General features: G+C 38.5%; 1 long non-coding RNA gene across 1 annotated transcript; it reads right to left on the bottom strand.

The window, feature by feature from the left end:
* Positions 1-1,833: 1,833 nt before the first annotated feature.
* LOC118480877 lies at positions 1,834-3,624 on the bottom strand. The gene is made up of 3 exons (XR_004864042.1): positions 3,553-3,624; positions 2,742-2,800; positions 1,834-2,014 (listed from the first exon to the last, which is right to left on the bottom strand). It is a non-coding gene; the product is annotated as an uncharacterized LOC118480877 (long non-coding RNA).
* Between the last annotated feature and the right edge of the window lie 7,261 nt (positions 3,625-10,885).

The following is a 10,885-nucleotide window of genomic DNA, read 5'->3' as shown; positions in this document are numbered from 1 at the left end:
TGTATCAAATTTTGTTATGTTATCATGTTGTTATGTTAAACTTGTTGTATTTGAATTTCTTGTAATGTTGACTATTTGAAGTTATGAAATGAAATGAAATTTGGAATTTCTAAATATTGTCACAAATAGCGTTATGATGTCTCTAGCAATCTTCACACTTCGTCTCATCCCGATGTTTCCGCCATTGGTTGGGGTGTGACATTGCCCCAGTATCAAATAAAACATAAATGTCGCGACCAGCAAGATAAATAATACCCGAAACAGTACCTAGTGCAATGATGACTAATGAGATACAATAGTTGTACGAAATGAGAACCAATGAAACAAGCAAATCACGATCATTAAAAGAAAAAAGAAAAAAAATGGGAAACAATACCTGGAGTATTAGCAGCTTCCCCTGCAGTCAATGTGAATACTCGTCCTCCAGTATTAGGTGGCACATTTGCTCCCCTATTAGTATCAGCTGCTCGGTTCCTAGCCTTAGAGCACTGTTTGACCATATGCCCCATCTCCCCACAACTAAGACAAGCTCCAGTAAGTCGGCGACAAATGCCTGGGTGATGTTTGTTGCAATGATTACACAGTGGGTGCTGGGTAGGATTTTGATTGCCCATCTGATTCAGTGGTTGAGCCTGGATCGGTTGCTGGTATTGTTGGATCTGACCCTGATTTTGGTTTCTACCCTGCCAAGGTCTAGTATTTTTCCCTGCTGACCTGTTTCCCGCATTGTTACGATCATTACCATACTGATTGGATCCTTGAGACGAAGAATGACTAGTAGACTTAATACGGTTTCCATCTCTGTTCCTTTTCTTGCTATCATCAGAATTTCCCAAGAATTCTTTCCTCTCCATCTCTACTTTCTTTGCAGCATCTACAGCTTCCGCAACATTAGCAAACCTGGAATCAATTATTTGCCTACGAATCCGATCACACACAGCCCATTGATATGTTTCCACTTGTTCCTCCGGTGTTCCAGCAGCAGCCCCAAGAAAACCAACAAGTCTATAAAATCGATCAGTGAAGTCGGTAAGTGATTCATCATTCCGTTGGCGGATATTATGATACTCACATCGATAAGCTCCTTTATCCACCACAGTAAAGTACTTCTCAAAGAAAAGGTCACAAAAGCCATTCCAAGTTAGAGTTTCTACAAACGCTGGACCTCCTCTTTCTCTTAAAACAGACTCCTACCAAACATGCGCATCTTCTTCCAACTTATAAGCTGCTAAACTAGCCCTATATTGCTCGTCAACCCTAAGTACAGTGAAAATCTTCTCAATGTGAGAAATCCAATCTTTTGCCACTGCTGGTGTAGATGCCTTAGTAAACGATCTCGGTTTATGTTTCACGAAATGAGCTAGCCAATCTTGTATTCCCATATTGCCACCCATATTGTTCGGATTTGGGTTTGGATTCGGGTTAGGGTTCGGATTGGGATTAGGGTTCGGGTTTGGATTTGGGTTTGGATTCGGATTACGTATTGCTTGAACTAGAGTTGGCAGTACAGCAGTAAGAGCCTGAGTCATAGCAGCTACAACAGCTGGATCAGGCTCGTTGGGTCCTCCATCATTTTGACGATTCGGGTTGCGTGTCTGGCGACGAGGAGGCATCTAGAAAAACACGTTAGGAATTTAGATAGAAGCAATAAGCAAATAACACGAACTTAGCACATAAGGAAAATACCTAACCCAACGTCTACCCAATCTCACATGTCTTTAGTTATTTAGTTTAAATTTTCAACAGGAAAGAGCCTAAAGCTCTGATACCATAATTGTAACACCCCAGCCCGAATAGGGCCGACGTGTCACCCAATACAGTAATCAGAGACAATTTAAAACTTAACTCAGATAAAACATTATCTCCAAAGGTTTAAAAATCTAAAACCACACAACGGTCTTAACGAAAATAGAAATGTCTAAAATTTAAATAGCATTTTATTTAAACTCCTTATTTTCAACTCTAGCCATTTAGTTTTCTCTCTTCGCATTTTTCCCCATGTTCCCCTGAGTACCTGTTTAAGAAATAAGAGAGAACAACAAAAGAAACACGGCTGAGCCAAAAATTGCCCAGTAACGGAAAAACAATAGCAATAACGGTAATTCAATGAGAATGATCAATACGGTATTCGATCAATGGTTAAACGATACTGTGACAATAACAATGTAACAATACAGTTATCACTAATAAATGGTCAATCAATACGATAAGAATCTATGTGGAAATACCCATGTGAGCCAATGACAATAAACAATAAGCAATGTGTACATTAGCTGCAGTTCCAATGTACCAATATGTAGAGGGGATGTGGGCACACACACCTATCCCAATACCAATAAGTAATAATAATATCCTAGGATCGATCCATACGCCTCTCAATAATCAATAACAATAAATACTAATATAGAGACGCCGTGAACTAATCGCACCGTCACGGATGGTGCACGTCATCGGTGCCGATGATGACGCCCTATGTCCCCATAGGTGGATGTGCTCGGGTATTGAGGTCAATAAAACGGTACACTTAAATCGAGACAACTAGTACAATAATGCATTTCTATAGCAAAAATCAATGATCAATAGGAACATGCGATAATGAGTCTATGGAATTTATCTATCGCATGCAAATCGATGGCAAGAAGCACACTACTAGAAAACAATAACAACGGTTCGATAGCCTAGACACTACGGGTACAATAACAATATAAAACGCTACGAGAAAAAGACCACAAAATCCGTACCTTATAGCATAAACGACAATAGCACAAAACTCAACGACGTCCTTAACTATCACCAAAGCCTACATAACCATAATATTTTTAATTAGATATATTGTACAATCGTTACCTTGTTTAACTTGTTCATTTAGATATACTAGTATTTAAATAGAGGACTTATTAAGTTAGAGAAATCAACATGTTAATACATAACTATTTATAATCTTATAAGATTGGAATATTTATTCGACTATACTATACTGAACCTACTTTTCATTTTGCAAAAACTCATTGTAACCCATATGAGAAATTTAATTCTTCACTTGGTTTCACTACATAACTTTATACATTTGTTTTAAAGCATTATACTTAGTTTTGTTTTAGCAACAGATTGTTCAATTCATAACTATTAAACTTTTAATATTAGTATACTTAATTATTAGTGACTACTATTATACTTTCAAAAAGTTTCATACGGCAATAGCATTACAAAATTAAAAATGATGTTTTAAGTTGATAAAAACTAATAATTGAATTTGTATTCCACCTTCTGTTAGTCTAGAATACAAGAGTACAACCAAATATAACTATTTGAAATTCCTATTTGAAAGACTCTATCATCACCATATTAAATACAATATTCATTATAATAAGTGAATTTGAGAAAAAAAAAATAGGACAAAACTTTGTGTATATGTGATGGTACTGTACTCATTAAACATGTATTTTTAGCTCATCTTATTCACGGAATTTGCAGAAGTGCATACGTATATTCATAGTTTTTTTTTCTTCGATTAAATGTGTGGAAGGAAAGAAAACAGGCGAGTAGCGATACCACTTATCAAGGATGAGAGTCGATGGACTGAATCAAATATGATATAGAGACCTTGAACGTCTAAGTGACGACCGTAACTGCGTATATCATAAGAAACGACTTGACATAACTACTTTGACGTCATAGGAACATGATTCAACTGAATAGACAATGATTCCAGTTACCTAGTTTACACGGAACGAAGGCAGCCGTTAACGGACGACGGGCTCGAGATGGTTGGTGATGGAGTTGCAGGTTGAAATCGCAGGAACCGTCCGAACAGAAAGCAAGGGCTTCGATCGCACCAGAGTTGAGTAATAACTACCAGGTTCATGTGAGGGTATCGATAGATGGAGTGTGGTTGATAAGGGATTGACATCCCTATTCCTTCGCCAATTAGTTGAAATTGATAGCGAGACTTGGCGATAAAGCTTTTGAAACCAACAGAAGATTTGAACGAGTAGGTTTGACCCAAAGAATTTAGAACTATGCTTTTAAAACAATAATTTTGGTTTATTTGTTATTTAGTTATTCTTTTTTTTTCTTTAATTCCGTAAAATTTATGAAGCATTCTTCTTTTTCTATTTATTTACTTCTTTTTAACAAAATTCATAACTTTTTATGAAAGTACATGTATCTTAATCGGTTGGGTTTTCCCTTTAAGTCAAGTTGACAAATGTTTGAATTATTAAATATTTAACTTAATAATCTATTCTAAAAAATTTATACTATTGCTAAACATTTCGTATATTACATGTAAATTGTTTTTTTTTTCATCGTATATTACAATTCTTCACAAAAGAGTGTTGTAGGATTGTTGGACCAGAAATGGTTGAAAAGATTGAAGAAATAATAAAAACTGGAAAAACCAAACTTGTTGTTCAAAGAAGTGGCAATGTCTATGTGGTGGATATGTCAAAAGAGAGCCCCAGAACTAATGCCCGCCTGTTCTCAGCTGCATCAAACAAAGAGACAGAATTATGGCACAGAAGATTGGGGCACACAAATCTCAAGACAATCACTGCCATTTCAAAACAGGGGTTAGTAAGAGGTTTACCTCAAAAAATGTTCACCTGTCCTGAGCATTGTGTTTCCTGTCTAAAAGGAAAACAACATAAAAGCTCCTACAAATACATTGATGAGTCCAAAACAACCAAATGTTTGCAAATGCTTCATATGGATTTGTTTGGCCCAGTTAAAGTCATGAGTCTTAAGAAAAAAGAGATATTGTTTGGTTATAGTTGATGACTTTTCTAGGTTTACATGGACTTACTTTTTATACTCAAAAGATGAGACTGCAGGCATTCTGCAAGACTTTGTGAAACAGGTTGAAAAGCAGTTTGACCTTCCAGTAAAAATCTTCAGAAGTGATAATGGCACAGAGTTCAGGAACAAGGAGTTAGATGATTTCTGTGTGTCAAAAGGAATTGTGAGGCAATACAGCATTCCAAGAACACCAGAACAAAATGGGGTAGTTGAAAGAAAGAACAGAACTTTGATTGTGGCTGCCAGAACCATGCTTGCTGATTCAGGTTTGCCATTAACTTTTTGGGCAGAGGCAGTAAACACTGCTTGCTACGTCCAAAACAGAGTTTTAATCAACCCCAGGCATCAAAAGACTGCCTATGAACTGCTGTATAAAATAAAGCCATTGATCTCATATTTCAAAGTTTTTGGCTGCCCATGCTTCATTTTAAACTTAAAAGATTCCATCTCAAAGTTTGCAGCCAAAATTGATTGTGGTTATCATCTGGGATACTCAACCACTGCTAAGGCCTACAAAGTGTTTAACATAAGGACCAAAACAGTGGAAGAGACTTTGAATGTAAAGTTCAATGAACTTTTATCAATGCAAATCCCAGCAAACCCTGAAGAATTGTTTGATCTTGATAAATTTACTTTTGAAAATACTGATGTCAAGACTAACAGTGCAGGTCCATCAAAAGAATCATCACCAGACTATGGGTATGAAATCATCATTCCTCAACAAAAGTCTGTCACAATGGGAAGAGTAGCAGATGTTCAAAACAGCTGTCAAAGCTCAACCACTGCTACCTCAACAGTTATTGACCAAAGTAGCCTTTTAACCCCTGCTTCTACATCATCAAACACTGTTGATAAAAGTCCTCAAGCAGTGGATAAAAGTCAACATGTGTCCACACCATTACCACCTATTCCACCACCTTTTGAAACCACTGCTGGATCATCAAAGTCACCAGCAGTGGTTAGCTCAGATGATTCACATCTGCAGGCATCCCCTATTCCACCACCTTTTGAAACCACTTCTTGAAATCTCATCCACCTAACCAAATCATTGGCAACATCAATGAAGGGGTGCTCACAAGAAGTCAATCCCAAAACATTTGTCTTTTTGCTGGTTTTCTATCTCTCCATCAGCCAGACAAGTACCAAGAGGCACTAAAAGACAACAGCTGGGTAGAAGCCATGCAAGAGGAACTCCAACAGTTTAGAAGACAACAAGTCTGGGAGCTTGTTCCATTGCCAGAGGGTGTAAGTCCTATTGGCACAAAATAGGTCTTCAAAAATAAAACTGATGAAAGGGGTATTGTTGTCAAGAATAAAGCCCGGCTTGTGGTTCAAGGGTTCAGACAAGAAGAGGGCATTGATTATGATGAAACATTTGCCCCTGTAGCAAGACTTGAAGCTATCAGATTATTTCTGGCCTTTTCTGTCAACCACAACATCAAGGTGTACCAAATGGATATCAAATGTGCATTCCTCTATGGTAAGATTCAAGAGGAGGTTTATGTTTGTCAACCTCTAGGCTTTGAGGATCCATTTAATCTAAATCATGTCTACAAGCTAATAAATCTTTGTATGGCTTGAAACAAGCACCAAGGGCCTGGTATGAAACTCTTTCCACCTTTCTACTTTCCATTGGTTTCACAAGAGGTAAGATAGACAAAACATTGTGTTCTAAAATGCAGAGGAAAGGATTTGATGATTGTCCAGATTTATGTGGATGATATCATCTTTGGAAGCACATGTAATAAAATGTGTGAAGAGTTCAGAAAACTCATGACAGCTGAGTTTGAAATGAGTGCAATGGGTGAACTCCAGTGCTTTCTTGGTCTCCAAGTAAGGCAACTACAAAATGGGACTTTTATCCATCAAGGCAAATATGCCAAAGAACTTTTAAAGAAATTTGAGATGGATGATTGTAAGCCATGTAGTACACCCATTGCAACCAATAAATTAGTCATGTCTGATGAGAAGGATGATTTGGTTGATCAGACTTTATATAGAAGCATGATTGGGTCTTTATTGTACCTAACTGCATCTAGGCCAGACATCATGTTTGCAACATGTGTTTGTGTAAGATCCCAATCAGCCCCTAGAAAGTCAAACCTTATTGCTGTAAAAAGGATATTCAGATACCTAAAAGGTGCTCCCACACTTGGTATCTGGTATCCAGCTGATGGTAAAATTGAGCTTTCAGGTTTCTCAGATAGTGACTTTGCTGGATGTGACAAGACAAGGAAGTCCACTTCAGGAGGGTGTCAATTCCTAGGCAATTGCTTAGTGTCTTGGCAAAGCAAAAAGCAAGCAGCTGTTTCCACATCCACTGTTGAGGCAGAGTATATAGCTGCTGCAAGCTGTACAGCCCAACTGCTTTGGCTTCAAAATCAGTTGCTGGATTTTGGTATCACTGCCTTAAAGACACCACTCATGTTGGATAGTCAGGCAGCAGAAAATATCATCAAAAATCCAGTTTCCCACTCAACCACCAAGCACATTGACATCAAACATCACTTTGTGAGGGATTGCTATGAAAAAGGTTTGATTTCTCTGCACCATGTTCCAACTAAAGATCAGCTGGCAAATGTGCTAACTAAAGCATTAGACACATCCACCTTTGAAAGCTTGATCTCTAGGATTGGCATGCTAAACATGGAATAACAAACAAAATCCTGTTTTTCTATGAATAAAAGCATTAAAATGTTTTCAGAAAATCAAAAATCCATCCTTAAAAATAGCTAAAAATGAAGTTTTCATTAAAATCCTTAAAAGTCTGCCATAACCACTGCTTTGTTCAAAAGTCTGCTCTACTTCAAAGTCTGTCCACTGCTGAAAGTCAACCCCTGTTCTCTCATTCTCTTGATAAGCACTGTTGTTCAAAATCAGTGTTTTATCCACTGATGTGCTATCCACTGATAGTAAAAATCACCCACTGCCTTCATTTGTTACCGTTGCAACCACTGATCCTCTTTCATCAGTGGTCTTCATAAAAGTACTTGTCCTTCATTTCATCAGGGGTTGGCACGTGGACAGTACATAGTGGTCAGACCTTTTGTAACCGCTGCCACGTCAGCTTTCACTTTTTCCTCTATAAAAGCCTTTCCAAAACCCCCAAACAGGGTTTTACTGTCGAATTGAATTCTTGAAAATTCCTTTCTCAAAGCAGTTTTCATCTCATTTTCTCAAATTTCTTCACAACCTGCTTCGATTCCATCATCGACATCATGTCTGCATTCTGGGTCTTCTTACAAAACCCGGCACCACCGATGCTTTTGATTCCATCATCGACATCATGTCTGCATCAAAGTACAAAACTTTATTAACCGCAGATGCTCCAATTTACTTGCAAACCCAAAGAGAGCTTTGGAAAAATTGTACCCTTGACAAAAAGGCGAGGATGTCATAGCCATTAACTCTTCTCTAATGGGTAAAGCAGTCAAAATCACACCACAATCCATCTCGGAACTCTTTTAACTCGATGATCAGCAAGGTAAAACTTCTTTTCCCAAAAACGAGTTAAAAATTGATTTCCTAGAAAGAGGGTATGCAGATTCAATGATGAAGAGGGATACCTTACAAAAAGGTTACTTCCCTCCTGCAACAAGATTTTTATTTCATACCCTGTTAATGTGTGTTTCAAACAAAACCACTTCTTTTAATGAGATACCATTAAAGATTCAAAACTTGGGGTATGTTATTCTTTAAGATGAAAATTTCAGTTATTCCCAGGAAATCTTTAATGATTTGGTTAAAAATGCTGATAAAAAGCCATTCTTAATCTTCCCAAGATTTTTAAGTTATTATTTTGAAAAGAAATTTGGTAAGGATGATGCTTCTGCAATAAAACAAGGTGAATCTTTTCAAAAAAACAGCTTAACTGCTGAAACTTTCACAAGAATGTCAACACCTTGCAAAACACAAGCAGAGGTGCCTGAGCAGAATTTAGCAGCTACCACTGCTCCTCAGGTATCTGCTGCTGAGCCTACTGCTTAAGGTGATCATAGCAGCAAAACAACTGCTTTGAAACCCACACCTACAATCCACAAAAAGCCAAAACAAAAGAAAACTCAAAAGCCCCCCAAACCTACCAAAAAGGCAACTCTGGAGGATGAGATACCAGAGCAACTGCATGTGACAGCACAAAAGTCACAAGAAACCACTGCTGCTACTTCCTCACAGCAGTTGGTAGAAATATCTCAACCCATGGCTGAAACTCCTCCTGCTTCTTCTCAAAAAGAACAGGTTGTACAAATAGGGACACCACAATATGATGCTCTGGAATCACTTGCTTCCATCATCCACAGCCCAATACCCGGGGCCAATTCTCTTTCTACACCCAACCTCACCTCCACAATTCCCCCACAAACAAAAATATTGTTGGATGCTCTTGATTTGAACCAGGCACAAACCAGTCCTTCTCAATCACCTATCAATGAGAACATGCCTCAACAAATGACTGGGTCTGATGTATCAATCATTGCTAACCCACCAACACAACCTGAGGAGGTTACACCCCTTGAGTTACAAGTAACTCTGGTGGTAGTCCAAGTGAAGCAGCTACTACAAGTATTGAACCCACTGGTTTACATTTGGACAGTGGTTACATCAATAAGACATCCTTGGAGGCAATTCCTTCTATAGCACCTCTGATAACCACTGGTGAGTTTGTTTTGACCATTGGTACCATCAAAAGGTTATCAAGTGTTGAGGGAAGAAGTCCCCAAAACAAAGAAAAAGGGGCATCAGTGGATAATGTTTGGAGTACACTCCCTGCATCAACTACAACCACTGCTATTGGGAAATCAGATGATCCCATTAAGTTGGGTGATGGTTTAAAATACCTAGAATTGACAGATAGAGTTGAAAAACTGGATACCTCTATTGCAGAAATCAAAGGAATGCTGCACCAGTTGTTGAAAGTTCAAATGGTGCAACCCACTGCTGTTCCAACTCAAGCACCTGCTCCACCGCAAGCACCTGCTACAAATGAGTTATGGAGTTTATTTCAACCCCTGCTCCAACAACAAAGACAAATGGCTGATCAGCAACATGCAATACATGTACAAGAGCTGAGAAACATAATGGAGTCCAGGTTTAGAAACACTCAAGCTGACATCAAGGCTATAAAGGCCCACATACTGAACACCACTGGCACTGCTCCTCCCACTGTTCTCTTCATTGATCAACTACCCCCAGATAATGCCAAAAAGGGGAGAAAATCAAGGAGTGGAAGAAAAAGGAAATAGATGATGGTCTCTATCTTGAACCAGAAAAAGAAAATATAACTAAAAAGATTCCCTTGCCAAATGGTAGCAACAAGATTGATGTTACCACAAATGCACTTGCTGAAGCAAAAGCAAGTGTAAAAAGGGACAGAGAGGCAAAGGACATGTCCAGGTGGAATAAGGGGAAAAGAGCTTATATGGAGCTGAATGCGTAGGGTTGTTCTGAGCCAAAGGATGTTAAAAATCCTGAGCCAAAAAGAAATCCCACTCGAAAAGTGAGGGAACCCAAATCCATACCATCCAGACTCACAAAGCATACTTCCAAACCACTTTCCAAAAGCCCCCAACATCAATCTTCCACCCAAACAGTTATTGAAACACCTATAGTATCAACAACTGCTGATACTTCAGTAGTTTCAACAACTGATAGCCAAACACCTGCCATCTTTTCAACACACACCACAACCACTGCTTTACCATCACCACCACCAAAAATCACTTCACCACCAAAAACAGCCTCACCACCATCACCTCCTGCCAAAAAGCAGAAGACATCAGATGTTCAACATCTGTTGTAATGACAACAGTGGTTGAAACCCTAGTTTTTTCAACAACTGTTAGTCAGCCACCTTCTACCACTCAAATCACTACCACTGATCCACCCAAAACATCATCAGTCTCTCCTCAACCAAAAAGGAGAAGGCTAATTCTGAGAGATGATGATACTTCACCTCCACCAATATCTTCAAAATCTCTATCACTTGTTACCATACCAAACCCTGTTCCTCTCTCATCAGCTCAGATTCAAAAGCCAATAGCTCCAGCAGGTGTTCAATTTCCTCTTGAGCTCATAGCAGTCAGAGAAGAAA

This window comes from Helianthus annuus, chromosome 8 (assembly GCF_002127325.2).
Source record: "Helianthus annuus cultivar XRQ/B chromosome 8, HanXRQr2.0-SUNRISE, whole genome shotgun sequence".
In the NCBI taxonomy this organism is placed as follows: domain Eukaryota; kingdom Viridiplantae; phylum Streptophyta; class Magnoliopsida; order Asterales; family Asteraceae; genus Helianthus; species Helianthus annuus.
Note: the sequence above shows the minus strand (reverse complement) of the source record. Positions and strands in the feature narration are given on the sequence as shown.